This window comes from Mirounga angustirostris, unplaced genomic scaffold (assembly GCF_029215605.1).
Source record: "Mirounga angustirostris isolate CCGP_5_RB_7025 unplaced genomic scaffold, mMirAng1.0.hap1 SCAF_3, whole genome shotgun sequence".
Taxonomy (NCBI): Eukaryota; Metazoa; Chordata; class Mammalia; order Carnivora; family Phocidae; genus Mirounga; species Mirounga angustirostris.
The window spans coordinates 21,753,332-21,778,851 of NW_026991711.1; the positions used below are offsets into that span (position 1 = coordinate 21,753,332).

Below are 25,520 nucleotides of genomic sequence, written 5' to 3' on the forward strand. Positions count from 1 at the left end.
GTATTTCATTTCAAAGATTCGATTTGTCTTTACTGAAAGCCAGTGGAGGTCATGAGGCAGTTGGGCTTCCCTCAGAGTTCTCAAAAATTAGCTAGAAAACTGTAAGGCCAGACAGAGAGAAGATATAAGGTAATGGCTGACCACTTGATGCTGGAGTTGGTCTTTCCAGGTTTGATTCCTGGTTCCCTTCCCTACAAAACTGGCTTTTGATAATTTACGTAATCTCTCATCTATAAAATAGGGTCAGCAGTGCTTCTACTTTGTATGGCTATGGATTGAGTGAGTTAATCTATATGAACATTTAGAAAGGACTTTGTAGTGTTTTAAACATTCACTTTTAGGATATATACCTGCCTCTCTTTCGTACTTCTTCCGAGGAACAAAGAAATTCTGCATTCAGCTGCTCCTGCCTCCTTTTGGCCAGATCAATCACTTTTCTGTATATTACGTCCCACTATTTATCTTTTCCACTGGTGCTGTAACAGGCTGGATTCTCTCTAACCTTAAAAAAAAAAAAAAGGCCTTTCTCCAAGGCCAATTTACGACCCACCCACCACCCTGTATTCTTACCTTCAGGCCCAACTAAGAAATTTCTTCATCATCATGTAAAGGAAAGGAGGGCGGAGCTCTGGGCACTTTTTATGCCCGCTCTGTCTCAGATTCATTCTTAGGGAACTGAGGGCTTAATCTTCCAAAATGTCAAAAAGACCATCTTATGCCCCACCTCTCACTCCAGCACCTGCAACACAAATACCCAGCACACCTGGGTTTGGGGGTTACAATCCATACAGTCATTTCTCCTACAACAACTACAGGCTGGGAGGGAACCCTGTCACCAGCAGCCGGCTCGCATCCTCTGGTATTACCATTCCAATATACCCACGGCCATCTGATAAGCCACTGATGCCCCACATGAGGTACAGCCGAAAGTTCTGGGACCAAATAAAAGCTTCCAACCCTGACCTTAAAGTTGTGGGAGATTGCCAAGATTATTGGTGGCATGTGGTGAGATCTCACTAATGAAAAAAACAAGAACATGTAAATGAATACAAAGCAGAAAAGATAGAGTACAATGAATCTACGAAGGCCTATCATAATTCCCCTGCATACTCTGCTAACATAAATGCAAAAAGTTGTACATAAGCTGCTCTGGAGGAAGAAAGTGGACAGAGACAGCCTTGCATGGAGAAAGGAGAACATTAAGTGCGCATGTGAGCATTTAGCGGAAGATCCAGATGATTATGATGATGGCTTTCAGTGAAGCACAAGGCCACCGTCAGTTTCCAGAGAAACCAGCACCTCATCAGCGAAATCCTCAGTGAGAGCGCGGTGCCAGACATTCGATCAGCGGTCACGACAGCCAGAATGCAGGTCCAGTCCTTAATGGCTCATCAGCAAAAACTAGAAGCTCGACTGTTTCAAATAGAGGAGCAACACCAGGAAAAGAAGAGGAAATTCCTGGAAAGCACAGATTCTTTTAACAATGAACATAAAAGTTTGTGCAACTTGAAAGTAGACTTGGATATGGAAAAAAATTGCCCCTGAAATTGCGGAGGCAGAGGAACCGGCTCACAAAAGGCAGGAGAAAAGGGAGAAGGAGATGGCAGGGCAAGCTGCAGGCAGTCAGAGCAGCTTGGTTCCTGAGGAAGAGCAAGCTCCTAGTAAGACCGAGGAACAGAAGGACCATGAGAGCATCCCAGTGGAGATAGAGGAGACACACCTTGAAGAAGTGACAGAAAGCCAATAGAACGATGAGGAAGACACATCTACTCCTGAAGACAAGGAGAGCCCGCGGGAGGGGGCGGACGGGATGGCTGAGGAGGAGCCCAGTGATAGTAACACCGTCTCAGAGAGCAACATGGAGAAGCCACCAACGGACCCCATCCGGAAGACAAGAAGAAAGAATAATGTTGGGGCGCCTGGGTGGCTCAGTCAATTAAGTGGCTGCCTTCGGCTCAGGTCATGATCCTGGGGTCCTGGGATTGAGCCCACGTCCAGCTCCCTGCTCAGCAGCGAGCCTGCTTCTCCCTCTCCCTCTGCCTGCCACTCTGCCTACTTGTGCTCTCTTTCTCTTTGTCAAATAAATAAATAAAATCTTAAAAAGAAAAGAATAAATGTTGCCTTGTTTTATGTGTTCTAAATACTTTTTTAAATGAAAAAAAAATTTATTCATCATGCTCTCATTCGTCACTCCATTCCATCCTATCTACTCACCCCTTTACTTAGAGAGCTCTTCCTTTCCACATCACTGTTCTTCGCATCACTAAGTCCAGGGAATATTTTCCAATTCGAACCTCGCCTGTTATTTCAGAAGCACTTTGTACTACCTCTAAGTTAACGTTAAGCCACTGCCTCTAAATAAAAAATAACATTCGTAATAACAATAGTAGTAAAAACAACAGCATATTGCTTTGGTTTATTCCATACCACCCTCTTCTGGCATTCCTCTTACGCTCTAATTCTCCGTTCTCAACCACATCGATGGTCCATTTTTTTTTTTTCTATCCAATCCTTCACTGTTGAATTTCTTTGAGGTCTGTCATAGGTCATATGATCCTTTCTCACTCCATGTCTTTCAGTTAAGTGTTCACACCATATGCATGGCTTCTGTTGTTAGGAATATGTAAGTAGGTGTCTGCATCTCAGCCCTTTTGAAATCTAGTCCCATATATCCGTATAACTATTTGTATGTTTCCATGTTCAATAGTGAACTTGCCGTGTCTACCTCTAATGGCTCCTATCTGAATGAATGATAACAGCATCCATCCAAATATACAAGTTGGAAACCTGAGAATCCTTCAAGACATTCTCCTATCTCTCATCCTCCTGTATCATGGAGCTCTGATGCTCTATTGATTTTGCCTCCTAAATAGCTCTCAGACACTGCATCCCTCAGCATCTTTTCTGCCAGGATCCTAATCCAAGCGATCATCTGCTGTTCCCTGAATTAATGCAACACCCTTCTAAATGGTCTCACTTTCTGTTTTGCAAATCTTTTCTCTATAGTACAGGAAAATCGATTATTTAATAATGCAAATCTGACTGCATCTTTCTTTTTTATAATTTTTCAGTGGCTTCCCCACTTTTAATGTGTGCAAGGCCCACCATTATCTGGTCTGCACTTCACTCTTTAGCTTTATCTCTAACATTTTTCTGTTCTTTCTTTCACTCTGACCTTCATTTCCTCTAGTGAGCAATAGTACTTCCTGCCCTAGATCATCACTCACACTGTCCCCTCTGGTCTAACCATCCTGACTTCTCTCTCTCTCTCCTTTTTTTTTTTTTTTTTTTTTGTCAGCTAACCCTCATCCTTTATATTTCAATGAAAAGATCAGAGTTTTTATTTTCAAGCAAGTGCTGAGGACATTTATCTACACTAAGTTAGATCTTTCGTTTACTGTGCACTGCATTTGTCCTTTATAACACTTACCATCTTGTTTTTAATAACTAGACTGCACTTTTTAATGACAGCAAAATGGTGTCTGCTTTACTCACAATTAAGTTCTTGAATTTTTAAAGGGCTATAGATCCCAAATTCCAGCAACATTTATTAAAGTCAATGTTTTTTTTTTCCTCCCAGGTTCTCCTAGAAAAATTTGTCTTTGCCATCTGGGTTTGAGACAAACAAATAACTTCCCTAAAACTTGTATTCTAATTTACATTCCTTCGTCCAGGAACGTCAGGGGCTCCTGGGATGGAGCCCCGCATCGGGTTCCCTGCTTTGCGGAAAGCCTGCTTCTCCCTCTCCCACTCCCCCTGCTTGTGCTCTCTCTCTCTCTCTGTGCCAAATAAATAAAATCTTAAAAAAAGAATATGTGTAAGAATACATATTGTCGTATGTTGAGAAAATAATCATCAACTCAGTGAATTCAATAGCTCTTCGAGGGATGCTAAAGTTACTGAAGGGGATTAAAGGACATCAGGGCTACAAAGATGGACTTCTTTCAGGGCTTGAACCTGGTCGGTGTGGGTACTCTTCTTGGATAGCTTTGGTAGCCACCTTAGAAACTTTCCTTGATAAGACTCTCTGTGCCCTGTGAATATATGAAGAACAATGAGGGAGAGATTTCCAAACAGCTCCTAAAGTGAATAGCATGGTTTTTTTTCTAGGTTTCATAAAAAACAGAATGGTATAGCAAAATACAGTTGGCCCTTGAATACTGTGGACGTTAAGAGCCCGACCCCTCTCGCAGTCGAAAATTTCTGCATAGATTTTAACTCCCCCAAAACTTAAAACTCCTAATAGCCTACTGTTGACCTGAAGCCTGCCTGATAACATACACAGTCCACTAACACTTATTTTGTATGTTTTATGTATTATATACTGGATTCTTACAGTAAAATAAGGTAAAGAAAAGAAAATGTTATTCAGAAAATCATACAGAAGAGAAAATGTATTTATAATACTGTACTATATTTAAAAAAATCCACATATAAATGCACCCTCACAGTTCAAACCCCTGTTGTTCAAAGGTCAACTCTTTGTCAGATGATTTTACTTTCCAGTTTTGCAACTGCTTTCAGTTCACTGCAATATATAATTATGTTATATATATATCATCCCTTTAAGTTTTCTACTCTAAAGGTGTACCCATTGTTTAGGTAAATAACTGTAGAGAAAAGTCCTCTGTATGAAAGTCCAGAGGCTAGAATCTCTGCAGTGACCTTAATAGATTAATCTTTGGGGACGAAAGCCTGTGTCCATTCTGGAGAAACTACTGCTATTATAAAAATAAAAAGCTGGTCCAATTTATCAGTATGAAGATAGTTTAAATGTGTTATCAGGGTCTTGACATATTCAGCCTCAGCTCCTCTTATTTTTCCTGAAAATCAGTAAGTTGCAAAGGATAGATAGTTTCTCATTTTAGATTGTCTGATCCCCCGCCCCAGCCTCACAGCTGTTAATACACATATTTGATGATTTCATTCCCTACATGTATCCCTGAATATGAAGATATTTGGGATCCAAAAATGTATCTGTAGACCACAAGCCTTTTCCCTTGTGAGGAACTGAAGGTTAATTATTGACTGGATGAAAGCACGTTTGTGGGTTCTCCTTTTTTTGAAGCAAGGCCAGAGTTAACTCCCGTTAGTGATAGAGGACTGTCCTAAAAGAGCCTGGGAACATTAGGCCTCCTTCTAATGCAATGAAAAACCTGCTCTGTCAATGTTCCCTTATCCACACACTTGTGTTAGCATGCCTCATGACTGTTGTTCCTTGTATTTTGTTGTGATTTTGAAGTTATATCCTATATTTACTCCCTATGCTCAACCCATCTTGGGTTGCAAACTGATTATTGATTCACCAAATAAAAAGAGCATTTTGCCCCTAGACTCACAGAAACTTTTATAGTCATCGGGGCACCTTTCCTTTACTACCATATTATAGGATACCTAACTCAGCCTCCTGACACAAGCCTACCGAATTCCTGGAATCTATGATTTCCTTCCTGGGTATTTTAATGACATTAACTTCTGAAATCCTTATGTCTTCATGAAATTTTAAACTCCCATCAGCGTATTTTACTATCTATCTATCATGTATCAAAACTACTGAGGTTTTCCAACTCGTAGATGAAATGCACTTATGATGGCGCACCAATCTTTTCTTGTGATCACAGTGTCCCTGGCCAGACCACACCCTGTCCAATAGTTTCACATAGAAATCTCCACCAGACAAGTTATGACAGATTGGTCCTTCTAAAATTTACCCAGATTAAGCCATTGACGGAGTTAGTAAGATTAGTTCTGAAGTTCGCTGCCACTCTCAACACCACTATCAACCACGTTCTGGGTTTAGGGTACTCTCCTGCAACAGTGAGGCTTGGACCATCTACGCTTCGTTCTCCCATAGCGAAGCCCTCAGCAGACACATGCTACAGGTGTCTTCTATCTCATGCACTTCATTACAATGACCGTAATATTGGCAGTTATTGTTGCATGAAGGTTAATAGTTACATTAGATGTTAAAGGGGCCAAGCAAAAGTGCACTATAGTCTTTCACTAATTTCCATATTAGCTGATGCTTTTCTCTCTATAACTGATTGTTACTGAAAAGTCGCTGAACTTAGTACTTTACGTCCGAAGTCCAGCTTCTTTTCCCGTTGAGAAAGATGTGCTCCTCCAAGTTAGACTAGCCGTTACTTTTCCTAAATGCCTCCAAGATACGTATTGTTGTTTTCTAATCTTCCTGTGGTGTCTGGTTGGCATGTATTATCAAGAGATTGTCGGGGCGCCTGGGTGGCTCAGTCGTTAAGCGTCTGCCTTCGGCTCAGGTCATGATCCCAGGGTCCTGGGATCGAGCCCCGCATCGGGCTCCCTGCTCAGCGGGAGGCCTGCTTCTCCCTCTCCCACTCCCCCTGCTTGTGTTCCCTCTCTCGCTGTGTGTCTCTCTCTGTCAAATAAATAAATAAAATCTTTAAAAAAAAAAAAAAAAGAGATTGTCAAAATTCTCATTAACAGAAGATAGCTCTGTTCTTGAAAGTGTTCATATAACTAGATAAGGTTTCTGATGGAACTCTTCATGTCCTCTGCCTACCTTCAATGCACAGAACTTTGCACTGATGACTTCTCTTAAATGATATGGAGTAGAACCAATTTTTAATTTTTAATACAAGAGAATAAAGAACATTGGCTAGGAATCCACACTTGTGGATATTTACAGGTTATGACATTAAGGGCTAACAGACTTAGTAGCTTTGTAGGCTCACTATACTTATTCATAAGTCTTGATGCATTATTTGATTTTTATTTTACAACACCACATCAATACAGAATTTTTTTTAAAATTTTTTTTTTACTTATTTGACAGAGAGATACATAGCGAGAGGGAACACAAGCAGGGGGAGTGGGAGAGGGAGAAGCAGGCCTCCCGCAGGGCAGGGAGCCCGACGCGGGGCTCGATCCCAGGACTCTGGAATCAGGATACGAGCCGAAGGCAGACGCTTAACAACTGAGCCACCCAGGCGCCCCTCAATACAGAATTTAAAAAGAAAATATATTTACCCTTTTTCCTTTGAATTGCAATTAACTTACTCATATCTACCACCCCTTTGAAGTTTACTTATATTAGTTTTGTTCTGGTGAAAAAAAGAAAGAAAGAAAGAAAGAAAGAAAGAAAGAAAAGAAAGAAAGAAAGAAAGAAGAAAGAAAGAAAGAAAGAAAGAAAGAAAGAAAGAAAGAAAGAAAGAAAGAAAGAAAGAAAGAAAGAAAGAAAGAAAGAAAGAAGAAAGAAAGAAAGAAAGAAAGAAAGAAGAAGAAAGAAAGAAAGAAAGAAAGAAAGAAAGAAAGAAAGAAAGAAAGAAAGAAAGAAAGAAAGAAAGAAAGAAAGAAAGAAAGAAAGAAAGAAAGAAAGAAGAGAAAGAAAAAGATCCCAAGTCTTCACTGGCTTACCTTGCACCTTACATTGAGCCTTACAAATACACATCATGATATCTAACTCACATTCCAGTGTCTAGCACCTGTAACTTGGCTCTTGTCAATCTGCTTCATTTCTAGCTCTGCACTGAAGGAGCAGCTTCCTCTTGGAGCATGTTTATTCTCATGGCAAAGGAAATGTCTATTTAAACTTTCATTTGTAAGTGACATCATTCATGTACGCTCATACTCCATTGGCCAAATCCAATCAAATGGCCAAAAACAATGTCAATTTGTTGAGGAAGCGTATTCTTCCTACAGGGAATAGGGACGTGGCAAGTCACATGGCAACAGAAGAGAATATAAAATTTTTTTTGCAGGGAGGTGAGAGGTTAATAATTGGCAATAATAATAGATCTCTAGCAATTATCTATGTTGTTTTCTACTGGCCTGGGGCTTTCAGATATTCTGTCTGTTGGATGGCTGACGACCCAAATAAATATTTCAGTTGTTACTCATACCTTTCCTGTTATCGTAAATACATGCATAAGTCATTGGTGCTACTAGAAATTTCTTAACTGCTGAACATCTTAGCCTATTGACAACATCTTTAATGACATTTATTTTAATTAGTTCTTCAATAATAACATAGTTAATTCAATTAATGGCAGTCTTGTCCATCTGCTAAGCAAAGTGGTTCTTATAAATTGGGTGTTCTCATTCCCTCTAACACATAAGTTCCAAGAAGACTGAAACTAATGAAAACCCAAGTACTAACAATGAAATTCCAAGGACTCTTATAGTTGACCATCACCTGGAGTATAAGCTGATCATGGTAAGAATCAGAAAAGCATAGACAAGCTATTTTAATGAAACTGTCTACTTTTCAGGTGTGTGGAAATGATGTAATCTTTTATCTGTTTTGTTTTTATTTCCTTCAAATATGTCACTTTTATTTCAGTGATTGGCCTTTTGAAATTGGATACATCTTCAATTGATGTCTGTGCTCACTGTAGCAGTGTTTCCATTTTTTTTTTCTTATAAGCTATAATGAAACTGAAGTTGCATCTAAAAGTTTAGAATGTCTATATCCAGAGAGCATGGCTGATTCATCCTCCATAAATCCTCTTATGCTCAGAATATTATAGACCATTTCCATAGTAAGAAGATCACCTGGCAATTTTCTTGGCTTCACATTACTAACAGTCTTAGTCACTTAAGTCTCCCCTGTGTGTTCACACCCCATCTTGCTCTGTCTAATGGCTTTTGGGTTTCCAAGGTCTATCTCCCACCATCAACATTATTTCACATTTACTTTTAAGATGGTGTGTTCTCTTTATCTCAAATCTCCCTAGTAGGACCTATCCTTAGTACAAAAACTGGACACACAGCACAGTTCCTTTCTCTGTGCTTCTCATTTCGTAAATGCATCTTCCTCACATCCTTCTCCTTTCAGCATAATGGAGATAATAAGAACTATAATGTCAATTAGTTATTTGACTGCCAAAAATATGTATCCTTTGTATGAATCATACACACTGATACGCCATTGAGAAGGATAATTTAATTATCCTTAAATTATATAATAATTTATATAATTCCATAACAATTTAATTATAAGATGCTGCCTCTGTCACTACAGGGACCACACATTCAATTTATTTGCCCAGGTCAATCCTGGTTTATATTTATTGTGTTTACATGACTATCTTTCACTCCCCCAAGAGTACATGTTTGGAAAATAAATTATATAGTTTCCCTATTTATTGTAGATATAGTATCTAATACAAAGCTGAACTAAACCTTGACTTTCTTTTTGTACATTTCTTCTTAGTACTTCCCTTAAAACATAAAAACATACATTTTATAGTCAAGCTTTGTCATTAAATGTGCTATCCTTACTCTCCCTCACCTTCACACACGAATCGTGTCACTCTGCAACACACTGAATAGAACCTGACAAATGCTGCTTATTGTTTGCTTAAATTTTCCTCACCGGTGCAAACATATTAGGTAGTTGCTTCATCCATTTGGAAGAAGTTCCCCAGTTGATTCCATTATTGGTTTATTTTTTTCAACTTTCAGAGGTTGCTGTAATCATCTGAGTCAGTTCACTCTCTGGAATCTTCCCTGAGCATGCTCTTAATACCAAGCTCACAATTTACGACTAAATATCTGACTCCTTCCAGCCCCATATTTAAAGGACTAGACCATCTTCCATTGTTCTTATTTTTCCTTTAGTATAGCTCTCATTTTCCTTTCACATAGGTATTTCCTATTCTCTAAAACCTTGAATCTTTTCATAAATAAGTCCCTTTTTTACTTTAGTGATAATTTCTACCATTTTCAAGGCTGAAGTACCTACACATACATTCTCTTATAGAATAGTTTTCTCTACCTTTAAATTTTGTATTCATTGTGCCACAAAGGAAAAAAAAATAGATGAAGAAAAAACACCTTTCTCAATAGTTTTGCAATATATACATATATCAAATCATTCCTTGTACACCATAAACTTATACTGTGTTCTTTGTCAATTATATTTCAATGAAGTAGGAAAAGAAAAAGAAAATTTCCTCCTCGTTCAACTTGCCAAATACTGTGTAACAATAGTTGATGCAAGTCCTGACTTATATGTAAAGCCCATCGCCTCCACGTAGAAGAGCATGTCATATCCACCCATTTCTCATGTAAATCAGAGAATGAGCCAAAATAAAATTCAGACATAAAAGAAGGACTAACAGATGGACCTAGAGTGGAGAGAAGGGAAGCAGAGGGAGTCGTAGTGGCTTGGCCTGGGATACCAGAGTGGAGTATTTATGGTGGGGAAAGTTTGGAAAACGAAAGGTTTTTTTTTGTTTTCTTTTGTTTTTTTAAGATTTATTTATTTACTGCGGGGGAGAGATAGAGATAGAGATGATAGAGATAGAGATATATAGAGAGAGAAAAAATTCTCCAGCAGACTACCTGCTGAGTGCAGAGCCTCATGCAGGGCTAGATCCCACGACCTTGAGATCATGACCTGAGCTGAAATCGAGAGTCAGATGCTTAGCCAACTGAGCCACCCAGGGGCCCTGGAAAATGAGAGACCTAGGAGAATGTAAAGTAAACCAGATGTAAACTGTTTCGGGATGTTATTTATTAAATCCATTTTCTATCCTACAAGAGAGTAAGAAGTATAGATTTCTTGGGATGCCTAGGTGGCTCAGTGTGTTAAGCCTCTGCCTCTGGCTCAGTTCATGATCCCAGGGTCGTGGGATCGAGTCTTACCTTTGGCTCTTTGTTCAGCGTGGAGCCTGCTTCTCCCTCTGCCGCTCCCCCCACCCATGCTCTATTTATCTCTCTCTCTCTCTCTCTGACAAAGCAATGAATAAAACTTTTTTTTTTAAAGTATATATGTCTTTCACTTACTTAAATATTCATTTATTAGTTAGTTCCCCTGGTTGTATGGTATTCTTTAAATGGGTCTCAGTCCCTGATTTGGCTCACATGGATGACTACATTAATATTGTTACAAGCACATTGGTTCCTATTTTGATTTCCAAACACCAAATAATTCCAAGTGCAGGCTTCTTAGCAAATTGGAGGGCTTTATCTGAAGAATATGGGAAGTTCCTGTGTAATCAGGATGACCGTTAAAAATCTTTTAATTAGTGATCTCCACAGCAACACCCATAATCTGGATCTCTAATATCTACTGTTACAACTGGCACTGATTTAAAACAAGCCTCAGCCAAGTTGGGCTCCCAGAGCGAAGGAGAAAGGACACCTCAGACAGATTTCTGGAAAGCCAGATGAATTCCTAGAGGCTATTTATTCTAACCACAGTTTTCTTTTTGAGATAGGATTTCATTCAACAACAAGTAAAAAAGTAGCAAAATTTAAACAGTCAATATAAAGCCACCTTCCTGGACCCAGAACCCAAACCCAGAAATCTAGTATCCTCCAGAGCTCTGTGCAAGAGCCTAAATAAACTTCCCAGACTTTACAGGTATATTTAGAGCTCCGGGAGATTGGACTGCCATCACACACCAAATCTGATATCAAATTGAATCTTCGAGATTTTCAACTCAGGTATAGACTGAAAATGAGAGACAGAAAATGACTTCCTGTCTTTGGTGGGGCCAGCAAAAATCTGTCAAGGGCTGTATGAAGCAGCAGACAGAGATACCCCAAAGGCAAACCAAAGACTTCTTCTTAACAGATGTTGGAGAAATGAGCAAATCTTAATTTTTTTTCTTTTTTTAGTATTTATCTTTGTTGCATAGGTTAAAAATATTTGAGGCAGTTGACTTATTGAGAATGATTCGGTTGCTTTTATAAATGTGCCAGTTGGTATGGAATAAAAAAAGTTTTTTTTTTTCCATCAAATCCACTTTTAAATGTATTTATACTGAAGAAATGAGGCAAAGGAAGCTCTCTCTGCTTTTAGTGGGGGGAAAAAAAAGATGAAAACAACTACTGTAACTCCAGTTCCACTTGAATGAATGACCAACCATATTCTCCCCCCCCCTCCACCACTGCCCGCCATGTCCCTGGCCCTGTTCTATAGCTCCATGACCTTATTAATACAGTTGAAGGTCAAAGTGTCCAGTGAATTGGTTAACTTGCACAAATATGCTAAACTTAATAGTTAACTATCCTTGACATATTATTCAAAAATTAACCATTACCGTGAGCAGGCTCACAGTCTTGACGCATGCCAAGATATTCTCCAGTGTAACGTGCTACCAGACTAATGAGCTGTTAGTTATTGTGTTCACGGAATCTGTAGAAATTTTGCCTTAATTTTAAATATTTTAATCTCTTTTACATTAATATTAAAAGTTCAATGATACATAACTATGGAAATACGAGAGCCTGATACAATTTTATATATCAGTCCCATTTATTTAAGGAATATGTTATAAAAAGCACAGAAAATTAGAATTAAATAGCAAGGTCATAAATGTGGACTCCAAACTGCAGGTTTTTTAATAAAGTAAAACAAGGGAAGGTGAGAGTACTATTCTATTTTACCTAAATGAAAAGGATTAAAAAGAAACATTGTCAATTTTAGGGTAGCAGTTGGATTGTAGGAATGTCCTTCTTCACTCTCTTGGCTAATTTCTATTTTTCTTTCAGGTCTCATTGGAAAGTTACCTATTCAGAGAATCCCTCTTCACATTAGGTTATGCCACAAGGGACCTGGTCTTTATTCCTGCTGTTAGTTGTGCCTTTTTTGGAGTTATTTACCCCTTTCTTCCTGTAGGTGCTTCATACATTCTTCTCTTCCAGACTGATTGAAATCATCCTCAATCTACTTAAGAAACTTCTCCAGAGGAATATTATACCTATGCTCCTTTGTTAGTTTTTCTTCTCACAGTCTTAGTGAAAAAGAATTAATTTGGCAGATTTACTTTTACTGTATTTTTAATGGAGATTTTTAAACAATGCATACTTACCCTTTATTTGATGGAACTTCAATGAACAAATTTTGGCTGTAAATAATTAATGGAGGCATAAATTAATCCAATTGAAAAGCACCCACTGAACTTGCAAATTAAGTATTTGAACAGCATCATTTTAATGCCAGTTTGCATCATTTTTTAAAAAGATTTTATTTCAAAGAGAGAGAGCAAACACGTGGGTGCGGGGTGGGGGGTGGGGGGAAGGGCAGAGGGTGAGGGAGAAGCAGGTAAGCAGGCTCCCCACTGATCAGGGAGCAAGAATGGGGCTTGAACCCAGGATTCTGGGAACATGACCTGAACCAAAGCAGCCACTTAACCTACTGACCCACCCAGGTGCCCTTGCAGTCATCTTTAATCTTTTATTCTTACTGAATAAAATTCCTCCAGGGACGCCTAGGTGGCTCAGTGTGTTAAGCCTCTGCCTCTGGCTCAGTTCATGATCCCAGGGTCGTGGGATCGAGTCTCACCTCGGGCTCTTTGTTCAGCGTGGAGCCTGCTTCTCCCTCTGCCGCTCCCCCCACCCATGCTCTATTTCTCTCTCTCTCTCTCTCTCTCTGAATAAAATTCCTCCAAATTCTTATGTTGAAGTTCCACCCCCCAGGGCTTTAGAATATGAATGCATTTGGAGACAGGAACTTTAAAGGGGTATTTTAGGTTAAACAAGGTTATAAAATGGGGGCCCTAATCCAATATGATCAGCGTCCTTATAAGAAAAGGAAGACACCAGACATGCACATGCACAGAAAGGAGGAAGGCCGCGTGAGGGCAGTGAGAGGGTGGTCATCAGTGAACGAAGCGGAGAGGCCTCAGGAGAAACCAGACCCACGAGCCCCTCGATCTCGGACTTCTAGCCTTCAGAACTGTGAATAAATACATTTCTGTTGTTCAAGCCACCCGGTGGGTGATACTTTGTTACGGTAGCCGTAGCAAACGAATACAAATACTGATGGCTACCTAATATAGTTAAACACTGACATTTTATAAGATTTCAGTAAACCCTTACACTAGCTGTCTCTGAATATATCAATAGATAAAGTTTCATCCAGTACACATCTGAACCATTAACCACTCAAAGCACAAATTCCATTTACAACTGAATTAATCACTACAGTCCTATATGTCAAGATGTAAAGAATTACAAAAAAAAAAAAAAGATTTAATATTTAACGAATATATATATTATGTTTATATTTTGTCTGCTCAAATGTTGCTTTTGGATTTCCATACCCTGGGAGATTTAATATAGTTTGACTCAAATTCCCAAGTTCACCAGCGGAGAAAGTTCAGTGCTCTCCCTCAAATTTTATAGCTTCTGTTTTGTTTTTGTTTTTGTTTTTCCAATTCCCATAGAGCTACCTCACTGTTCTGCATCTACCTAGGGGATCTGATTACTTCCTCCACCCCACCAACACACACACATGGCAGTTCAGAGCAGAATCCTAACTGTCGCCAAATTCAATCACACTAGATATATCATTGTTTTTGTAGTTTACTGAAGATTTTTTCAGATCATGGGGAAATGAATGTTCAAGAGACCTCACACCAAAATGGAGGCTTTGACCCTAAGAACACTAGTCATTCTTCCAGAAACTCAACCTCTCAACAGCTTTCTAGTGTTCAAACTCCAGGAAGATGAAAGTCTCTGATTTGCATAACCCCTGTCTTCCTCTTCAATTCTCCATTGTCTTAAGCTATTTACCTCTTTTGGAGGGATTTTCCCAATAAACCAATTTGTCATTCTCACTCTTACTTCTTAATTTATCACAAATTTTAATGTGCATATGCGTGCAATATTTTAAAAACATAATCTTGATCACATGTTTTATTAATTTTAGCTTCTCTTTGCTCACTAGAATTATTAAGCATGTCTTAGGATCGTTAATTACATTCTAAAATATTTACAATAGCTAAAATATTATATTATTTGAATGCTCTATGACTTATTAACTATTCTCCTGCATTTGAACATGTTAGCCAGATCCCATTTTTTGCAATTAAAAATTACACTGATAGGAGAACCTTGGAACATAAATCTTTCCGTGACTTTTGGCTGTTTTCTTTTAACTGATATCTAATAAAGGAATTCTGGATCAAAACTATAAAATATGTTATTACCTTTCTAGTAATTATAAAAGTAATCAATCATTCCTACTAGAAATCAATAGATACTGCAACGTGTTATTTTAACAGTTTATAAAATGAGTATTATGCAATTCATAATGACTTGCAGCTTATTTGGATAAACTCTACCTTGGAAAAATTGCCTAAATAGATAAATAAATATCTTCAAATATATTGTATATACATATATTTATATATAATACATAGTTGTATATATATACTTATATGTTTCAATATATATGAATAATACATATTCATATATATTATGCATTTCATATATATGCATTTCAACTTATGAAAATAAAAATTAATCAACTTTGTATTGGTGATTTAATGTGTTTCATTATTTTTTCTCACAATTCTTGCCACAACTAATACATTTTACCTATTACCCTCTGCATATAGATCTTTATAGCAATTCCGAGACAGAATTTGCTGGTTCAAAGCATATTCACATTTTAAAATTTAATGAATTTGACATCTTCTTTATCCATTCATCTGTCGATGGATGAATGGATAAAGAAGATGTGGTATATATATAGATATAGATATAGATATATAGATATAGATATAGATATAGATATAGATATATACACAATGGAATATTATGCGGCCATCAAAAGGAATGAGATCTTGCCATTTGCAACGATGTGGATGGAACTGGACGGTATTATGCTGAGCGAAATAAGTCAATCAGAGAAAGATGTGTATCATATGTCCTCACTGATATGAGGAATTCTTAATCTCAGAAAACAAACTGAGAGTTGCTGGAGTGGTGGGGGGTGGGAGGGATGGGGTGGCTGGGTGATAAACATTGGGGAGGGCATGTGCTATGATTAGCGCTGTGATTTGTGCAAGACTGTTGAATCACAGATCTGTACCTCTGAAACAAATAATACAATATATGTTAAAAAAAAAAAAAAGAAGATAGCAGGAGAGGAAGAATGAAGGGGGGGAAATCGGAGGGGGAAATGAACCATGAGAGACTATGGACTCTGAAAAACAAACTGAGGGTTCTAGAGGGGAAGGGGGTGGGAGGATGGGTTAGCCTGGTGATGGGTATTAAAGAGGGCACATTCTGCATGGAGCACTTGGTGTTATATACAAACAATGAATCATGGAACACTACATCAAAAACTAATGATGCAATGTATGGTGATTAACATAACAATAAAAAAGAAAAAAAAGAAAAAAAGAAAAAAGAATGAATTTGATAAAAAATAAAAATAAATAAATTTTAATGAATTTGAACAAATAACTCTCCAAATTTTATCAATTACTTTCTATTCAGCAGTGCAGATGATACATATTTCACTTTTTTCTAACAGTCATATTGTATATTTTATTAATATAACAACAGATGAATTGATGGATAAGAGTTTGATAGAATATTATCTTTACATTTTTATTCCACTAAAGTAAACAACATTTCTAAAGTTTAAATACCATGTAATTTTTTCTTATATAAAACACATATTAAATATACATATATGCATGTATAACATTAGTCTGATAGGGTAATAACAATATTTTATAATTATTTGGGATCACTCCAATCATTTTCATGCTGTAGATCAACTTATGTAGCCGAGAAGTTGTCTGTCTCTTCAAAATTATAAGAACTTACCCTTAAAAAATAGCATAGCCTCAGAGCCTTTGGGGAAATGTTTATTTTTTTTCCATTTTTTTCCTTGATTATTCTTATTTGCTTGTTTGAGGAACTCAGTATATTAAAGACTTTTATATTATTTAGCTACTTTATATAGACAAAGCTCATGCATTTCTATTTTTATATAGATTTTGTCATTACCAGTTTATCTGGGTAGCTTTTTATTGCTTAAACATGATAGAAATTAGCATCTTTTTCATTAATATGTTTAAGAAGTTTTTACTGTATGAAAAATATTTAATATATGCCAATTCCCTGAAAATGTCTAACTAGACTCCAATACAGGTGGACTTAAGATAACAACACTTGAAAGTATGAGAAATCCTTCATGCTATTCTTCATTGTACTCATTGTTGGATTAAAATTTGGATAGTCAGTACAAGCTACTATCTTAATTTACTGATTATGTTCAGATAGAAAAATGCTGAAGCACATGTTCTTCATATCTGGAGGAAATTCACCCACTGCCAAGTAAAGTGTGTGCTTTGAAAGTATTACCATTTTCTGTACCGATTTCCCTTTCTTTGAATATGTGGTTGGGGATTGTGTGGGCAGAGTTAATCTGGATACTTTACCAATGAAGATGTCTCTAAGTAGTTTAAAATATTATGAAGAAAAAAAAATAAAGTGGATAGCAATAAGAAAAAAAATAATAAAGAAATATTATGAAGAGGAAAGTGTTCACCTTTTAAAAAAATCTACAGTTAAGTTGTACTTACGACTACTGTCACATTATCTGTGGATTATCAAGCAAAATGTAATGGAGAAAAGTACTGATTAGCTTACCTAAGAAATTTATTTTATACCATACATATAAATATGTATTTCCTCACTGGAAAACCACTAATAGGATTATGTTAATTATTTTAATATAGTTCTGTAAAAGTCAGTGATAATGTTCTAACATCATTAGTATTTTGAGATGTACTTTTAATATTTTGATGACTGTCTTCCACTGAATATTTATTTGTTTCATATTTTAAGTTGTAATATTTCTGTACCCAGGGATTAATTTTTTTTTCATTGACACATACAGTGAGAGTCAAAAGGAAAATATGTCATTAAATAAAATTATGTGACACAATAAATATTTCCTGGAATAAATACTTCCTTATCATATCCAGTCTATACTGTAGACATATATATATATATATTAAAATAAGAATTCAGTTCAATTTTTAAGAATCAAAACTTCAATTTTTTTCAAAAACCCATCATTCATTGAATAAAAGAAAAAAGTATTTAAAAATAAATCTTTAAATGAGCTTCTGTTAATACTTGTTTCACTGCAAGAGACAAAACCAAACAATTATAATACAATGAGATAGTGCTAACACGGAGTCGGGGCTATAAGGCTAAAAGAAAATAGGCCTCTTACTGAATATCTAGGAAATCTTCTTGAATCTAAGGGAATTTACCTGACATGTGGCAAAGGTAAAAATTTATTAGAGCAATAAAAAGAGTATGTATCCTCTGGATAAAAGAAACAATATATCTAATGATACTGAGATTTTAAAAAGCATGACCAGGACTTAGGTAGAGTTCCCTAGAAGTAGAGCCTGAGATGGGGATATTAATTCAAGTGTTTTATCTGGGATGTGTTTTCAAGAGAAAGGGAAGCAGGAAAGTAAGACAAGGAAGGGGAAAAAAAAACCAAACCAACCAACCAAGAGTGTAGTCTTTACAAAGACACTACCTAGAGTGTGTCACTCAGGGAAGCTTTGAGGACCATACTGCAACACAGAGTCAGTCCCACCTTGAGACCACCATTCACTGCCTTCAGTCCGTTCCTGTCTAAGCTCTTACCTCAGAGATGGAATGGAGCTTCTCAGATATGGTGGCTCTTGTGTGGTAAGGACAAGTCTTTAAGCAAGGGGGCCATAGTTAGTTGTTATTGGCCAATAATCCCAATAGCTGGGAGCCGGGAGGAGCAATCACGGAAAGGATCTGGGTGGGGTGGTGCGTCTAAAGCAGCTTCACGCCTGCATGCCATTCGCTACTCAACTCCATTTGTTCCTTACCTTGAATTTGTCCATTCTGACAATGCTTTTTTTTTTTTTTTTTTTAATTTCTGTTTATCACAATGTCTAGGAAAACTTACAGGGAGGGGAAGGGTGGGACCAACAGCCTCTGTTTCTGCAATTGCTCTTGAGGTCTTTCTTGCTGCTCATTATTGCCATCCTCTCCCTCCCCCCCCCACCCTTTTGGATTCCCCTTCAAATCTAGATTTCCAGTGGGATTCTAGTACATCTGCTTGGTCAGGTGGCTTATCTCGTGGGTTGACCCTGACCTTAATGAAGGGTCAGTCACTGGAAACCATGCCCTCATCAAGCTGTGATTATAGCACTGACCTATTTACAGTTAGAACTAGAGATGAGAGCACCAAGAGATGCTCTGGGGGTCACCTGAGGGCAAAGCAATTTCTCCTTCCTCCTCTTATGAGGTGTCAGTTTTTTTTCCTTGTGGCTCTCATGGTCAATTACCTGTACCAGGATATTAACTCCTTTTTTTTTTTTTCTTTTTATTAGCACAGGAAGTTCAGTTTGGCTAGATGATGGCTTTAGCAGAAGGTTCAGTGGGACTCCTTTGTGCCCTACCCAGTGGAAGCACTCCTTGTCTGGAGACCAGGAAGGAGAACTACAGATTTCTCAAGCAGTTCACTGGAAATGGTGCTATGAGGTCACTCTTACTCCTACATATTGTTTCCCAAACCCTGGGGGGACATAGCACCACAAAAAGGCCACATAGTCTATCTTGAAAGATAAAACCTATTTTCTCAGAATGTCATAGCCTCTCTGGCTTCTCGGCTGTGTTTTTAAAAGGCCATTATTCCATTGCTCTAGTAGGAAGCAACTTGATTGATTATCCTGTGCTCATTAACACACTTCCTTTGCTGTAAAGTGGATTCGTTGTGTGAGGAGATGTTATGTGGAATCCCATGTTGGTAGGTGAGATTCTCTGGAGGCCCTTGGATAATGTTACAGGCATTGCAGGCAAAACAAGGGGCAAATTCATCCAAGAATATGAGTCAGTCTCAATCAATAAGGAAAATTGCTGAACTGAGTCAATCAGTTTGCTATTAAACAGAATGTTGTTTTCCTTCAAGAAGGTGTCATATTGGGGGCTCAGTTTTGGTCTATATTGCTGGCAAGTTACTTATTCAGCAGCACCAGTAGGCAGCACTTGGTTTGAAGAAATCCATGCTACTGGGCCCATTCATATCAAATAACTCTGGCCCTATAGTATTAACATTCATGTTTCCATTGCATAATGGAACAGGTAACTGGATTGGCATTGGACAGAGATGGACTGAAATCTACTTGCTGAAAATCTGTTGTCTGATTACTAATTTAGTGATGCTTCTGCTGGGGACTCATTTGTGATACAAAGATCTCTGCGTTTTGCCATGAGTGTGCATACTCTTTCTTAGGTTTTTTCTCTCTCCACACAACCTTAACTCATGCCCACTGAGAGAATTTACTTCATTACTCTCTTCCAGGGCCACTTTTGAGAAGAGCTTTATTTAAAATGAAGACAATTTTTAGCTTACACCTTCATACCAGGCTAGCCATGAACCAAATTCAGGTGTGTCATCCTTTATCACCTCCTCACTGGGTGGCCATTAGGCTATAGTTAACAACTAAGAGAGAAAGGCACTGGCCCAATGTTGGGAGGTGACATTGGGTGCTGGGCAGCTTACCTGTGCTCTTTAAATATGCTTGAGCAGACTTCTATTTTATGATGGATTGCTCCTAAGTTCACCCACACTTCTGAGTTTATAGATCTGACAATATCTACCTCATAATGGAAAGTTTGCAACACATGATTGCTTGCTGTCTCATAGTCAGACACTCTTTGTACTAGGGCTCAGGAGTGTGCCAAGAGCTGATTTGAAAATGTTGTATAGTGTTCTGCTGCAGAATTCATCGCCTTCCTCCAGAGCTCCAGTGTCTGTCTGCACTGTGACTGTTTTATTAAGACTTGTCAGAATTACTTAGTAAATCCACATGACATATTTTCCTACCACAGATACCTCACATACCATTGGATCTCTAAGATTATAATGGCCTGAATGGTGGAGCTTCTTATATCACAGTCTAGAACTGTTATGAACCTTTTTCTTATTGTCCCCCTCATTCACGTCTAGCAGGCTTACACACCAATAAATGGGTTATGGCAGTATTCACAGTATGGAATATGCTTATATCAAAACCTAAATGTGCCTTTCAATCTTTGTACGTTTTCTTAGTTGTAGGAGGCACGACGTACAATAACTTGTCTTTTACTTTGGAGTGTAATGTCCTAGCATGCCACAGACCAGTGGACCCTAAGAACTTCATCTATGTGGCAAGCCCTTAAATCTTTATAAGCTTTACCTTGAATGCTCTAGAGTGAAGTTATGTTCCCAAGGCATTCAGAATGCTTGCCACTTCTTACTCATCAGTTACAATTGATATGATGTCATCAATACAGTGTACCAACATGATGTTCTCTGAGGTATCCAGAACATCAGAATTCCTTGGTATTATTTCAGGAAGGTGAGCAGATGAATTACATAGCACTGGGGAAAGAGAAGTAGTGTATAGTATGCAAATGTGAACTTCTTCTAATCCTTCTTCTTGACGAGGATGAAAGAGAAGACATTTACCAGATCAATAGTCACAAATTATCCTACTTTGGTGAGAATACTACAGCTCACACAGGTGTTGCAACTGGGAACATTGAGTGGTTCAATTTGTGCTAATCCACTAGCCCTTGCCATTATCCATGTGATTTTTTCATGTACCAGACTGTAGAATTAAATAGGGATATAATAGCGGTAAACTACATCCTTCAAGTCTAAGACGGTCCCAACAATCTCTGCCGTTTCTCCAGAGATGTAATATTGCTTTTAATTTATTATCTTGATCAGAATGGGAATATCTTGGTAATTTCAGGGGCCTCTACTTTGCCTTAGCTGCTATAAAAGTCCTACTGTACAGGTCAAGGAAGCAATGTGAGGGTTCTGTCATCTGCTAAGTATGTCAATTCCAATTTTACATTTTAAAAGTAGGGAAATCATCACTGGCTATTTCTTTGAAACCTAGACCTGGTCCAGGACACAATTTATTTATTTTTATTTAATTTTCAGTTTGAGAATAGTTGACATGAGATGTTACATTTGTCTCAGGTGTACAATATAGTGATTTGGCAAGTTTACACATTATGCCATGCTCATGGCAAATGTCGCCACCACCCATCCCATTACACCGCTATTATGGTATCACTGACTATATTCCTTATGCTCTGCCTTTTATTCCTGTGACTTATTCACAATTTATGATTTAAGTTCCATGCCCCCCTATTCTAATGGGTTTGATGGTGCCTTTTATTCTCAGATATCAATGTCAGTTTGCACTGAATTCACCAGCTTTTGAAAGGTTTGGAAAGGTCTGGGTATTCTGATTTCCCTAGAGTATGGTTATGTAAGTAAATGACAATAGGCCTCCTAAGAGAAAGACTGAGGGAATCATTACTTTATCCACTTTCTGAGATATTACTGTGTGTCTCCTCATAGGAACCTTCTATTCTGTCTTTCAGTCATGGTTTCTGATTCTGAAAACAGGATCAGGTCTATAAATTAAGCAAGGGATCGTGATTTTTTCATTCGGGTTGCTGACCCCTGCTTATTTTTAAATATAGATATAGATATATAGATATATAGATATATATATATATATATATATATATACACACACACACACACACACACACACATCTATTCTGTAGAGTTATTTGATGGCTCTCTATCTTGCCTTGAACCATCTCCATATTCCTTTAGCAACACCCTGGGTACCTTTCTGGCCTTGCTGTCCAATTAATTATATTCACATATCTTATGGGAGTTAAGGATTACCATCTTTGTTAACAGGAGCCTAGTTCTCTAATTTCTCCTACCACCTGTAGAGATCTATAGAGGAGAGTCATCACTGATCTTTCAACACTGCTTTCCTTATTGCCTTGGTCAATAGAGTGGTCTCTTTGCCCTTTCAAGGAATGTGGTTATTGTGTGTGTTTCTTGTCTTCTATAGGGAATCCATTCTAACACACTCAATTCTCTCAGCTTTTTGATCCTTTTCTTCAGAGTTGTGACTGATGCTTGCATCTCTGCTTCATTTAATTGGGGCTGTTGCTTTTTCAAGCTCCCCAGAGCAATCCCCTATGTTTGTTGTCATTGTTGTTGTTATTGTTATTATATGGAGGGTACTAAAGTCATTTTGTGTGTAATTTCTTTCCTCTGTTAGCATGCCCAGCACCTTCTCAGTCTGATAATGCTGCAATTTGACCTTAATTATGGCCAGAGAAAATGGGGACAGAGCTTGAAGAGGAAACATATTGTCTTTTAAAGTACCTGTCTTATGGGTGCCTGGGTGACTCAGTTGGTTAAGCGTCTGCCTTTGGCTCAGGTCATGATCCTGGGGTCCTGGGATCAAGTTCCATGTCAGGGCTCCCTGCTCAGTGGAGAGCCCACTTCTCCCTCTCCCTTTGCCCCTCCCCCTGCTTGTGCTCTCTCTCTCTCTCTCTCAAATGAATAAATAAAATTAAAAAAAAAATAAAGTACCTGTCTTATTTGAAGTCTCTCAATAGTCTTCAAGCAAAGAAAGCTCTGCTTTTCAATAAGGTGCAATGGGCCATTTCTGAAGGACCAGAGGTTAAAAGCAACTATGGAGTCAAGGTTTTTGAGTACATATACACACATCTCCATCCTAAATCTCAAAGTCCTACTCTTTCCCTGCCAGGACCGTACTCCAGCATTGCAAACTTACCTGGGCTGGAATTGTCACTTATCTGGTCTTCTTCCCCTCTTTATAATTATGTCTGGTGTATTTTCTTCAACTCTGCTTGATTTTGGGTTATAGGTGTGTTTCTCCTTGAAATTTCCAAGGAAGCCCTCTGATGCTCATACTTTGCTTTAAGTTATTAACAGACCTGAGCCTATATTGTATCTCTTCCACAAATCAATGGTGCTTCCTAACTGCCACATGATCTCACAAGCACTTATATGTATTAGACCCACCCTCATATGCTGGTAGGGGAGGTAGTTATGTAACTGTGTTCTATATGTTATTAGGGGAGATGCAACTGTATAACTACATATTTAGTACAATGACAATAATGTATGCACATTCCCTGATGGGATAGTGATTAGTTTTTAGGGATGACTCAGGAATCTTTTAATTGAATGGTATTATTTGAGCTAAGTATGAAGTGTTAATGGAAATTCTCTAGTATATATATAAAGAAAAATTAATATAATTTTTCACTGAAGGATTTTCATCTGAGTAAAAAGATAATTCCATTTGTTTTCTAGATATATTATATTGAGAATAGTTAGCTGGTTATTGAAATAGTCTAGCCAAGAATGGATGAGCTTCTTAACTAAAGAAAGCCTAGAGACAATGAAGATTTGATTTATTAAGAGTGACTCATGAGTTTCTTGTTGAATGACTAGATGGATAGAAGGATTGAATTCTGAAATGGGAAATGTAAGAAGAAAAGGTTTGAACTTGTGTTTCATCTTATACACTTTGGGTTTCATATGACAGTGAGAATCAGAGGTGGAGAGGTCAAGCCATTTGTTTTCGATATATGGCAAGTAATAAGATTCTTTTAGAATATGTCTCAACATTGTTAAGTATAGGTATGAAAGAAGGATGAGGTCATAGAAAATGCACAGGTTTGAGAAAAAAGTGGAAAAGCATTTAGTTGTAACCATTGTTACATTTGAAACATCTAAAAAAACAAAAAGAAAGCTTTTTAATTGTTTAATCTCTCATCTTCTTTTAAATTTAGCAGAGTCCTCCCTTGCACTATTAAACACAATCAAAGAACTGAGCTCTTGAATAACATTGCAGTTTGATAAACTTTCATGAAGAAAAAGCATATGAAGGTTGTCTAGAAGACTCATTTATTAGCTAAACTTGCCAAGACAACTATCACCAAAACAAATCTGTCATGCGCTGAAGAGTATTCACAACAATGGCTTTAACCTTTGCAGAATGGGTCATTTTTATTTTATTTTATTTTTGAGAAACAGAAAGAAGTATAACTATTAGATAAAAAGGGAAGTATTTTTTTCTAAATGAGATGTAATTTTCAAAACATCTTTTGAGAAGATAGGAATAGCAACCTTTAATTATGACTGGGATTTGTACAGAAATACTGGTACACCAATTTCATCAAAAGCAGATGTTCCACTTTCAGTGTTTCTCCAAAAGGAGGAAGATGACAATAGCCACTTAGTAACAAAAATAATAGGAAATGTAATATCTTACTAATATTCATTTTACTCAGATGCAGACCTTGCTATGGGAAAATCTTCTTTTGCTTAAACTAAGCCTGACTGTTGTAATAATTTTGCTTTCCTTGAAATCATTCCAGCAACTTAAATTCTTGCAAAATGATGCTATCATTTTCCATCTCTTGTTACTTCCCCAGTCAAAGTAATGATTTTTCACTTTGTTCTAAATATCCTAGATGGATCTCTGACAAATTCATTAGGTATGCATCCCACGCATCAGATTATCATCAATTCTAGATTTTCCTGGGCATCAATCTTCAAGTTTCAAGATTGAAGGTTATATCTTGCTTCTCTTTAATTCTTCCCAGTTTGCATTAGCTCTCTACAGCCAGTTAGAAGTCAGAGGAACTCATTTGAGTTGCTTTTCCAAATTGCTCCATCATTTATTTCTAAAAAGAATTTGATGTGTAGAGCAAAGTCCCCCCGAAAGTAGAAAAAAGATTCTTTTGTTGTAATCAGAACCTGTTTTATTTCTTGTCTTTGCCACCTGTATTTTAATCACCTCATTTGCAACAAATGATGAAAAGATAAATTAATGTAAACAAGTTTAATAAAAACATTTTTATATAACAATTCAATTGAA

At 37.5% G+C, this 25,520-nt stretch overlaps 1 pseudogene; it reads left to right on the plus strand.

Moving 5' to 3' along the window:
- The first annotated feature begins 696 nt into the window (after positions 1-696).
- Positions 697-25,520, plus strand: part of LOC123839261 (SWI/SNF-related matrix-associated actin-dependent regulator of chromatin subfamily E member 1-like) — a 67,586-nt pseudogene continuing 42,762 nt past the window's right edge.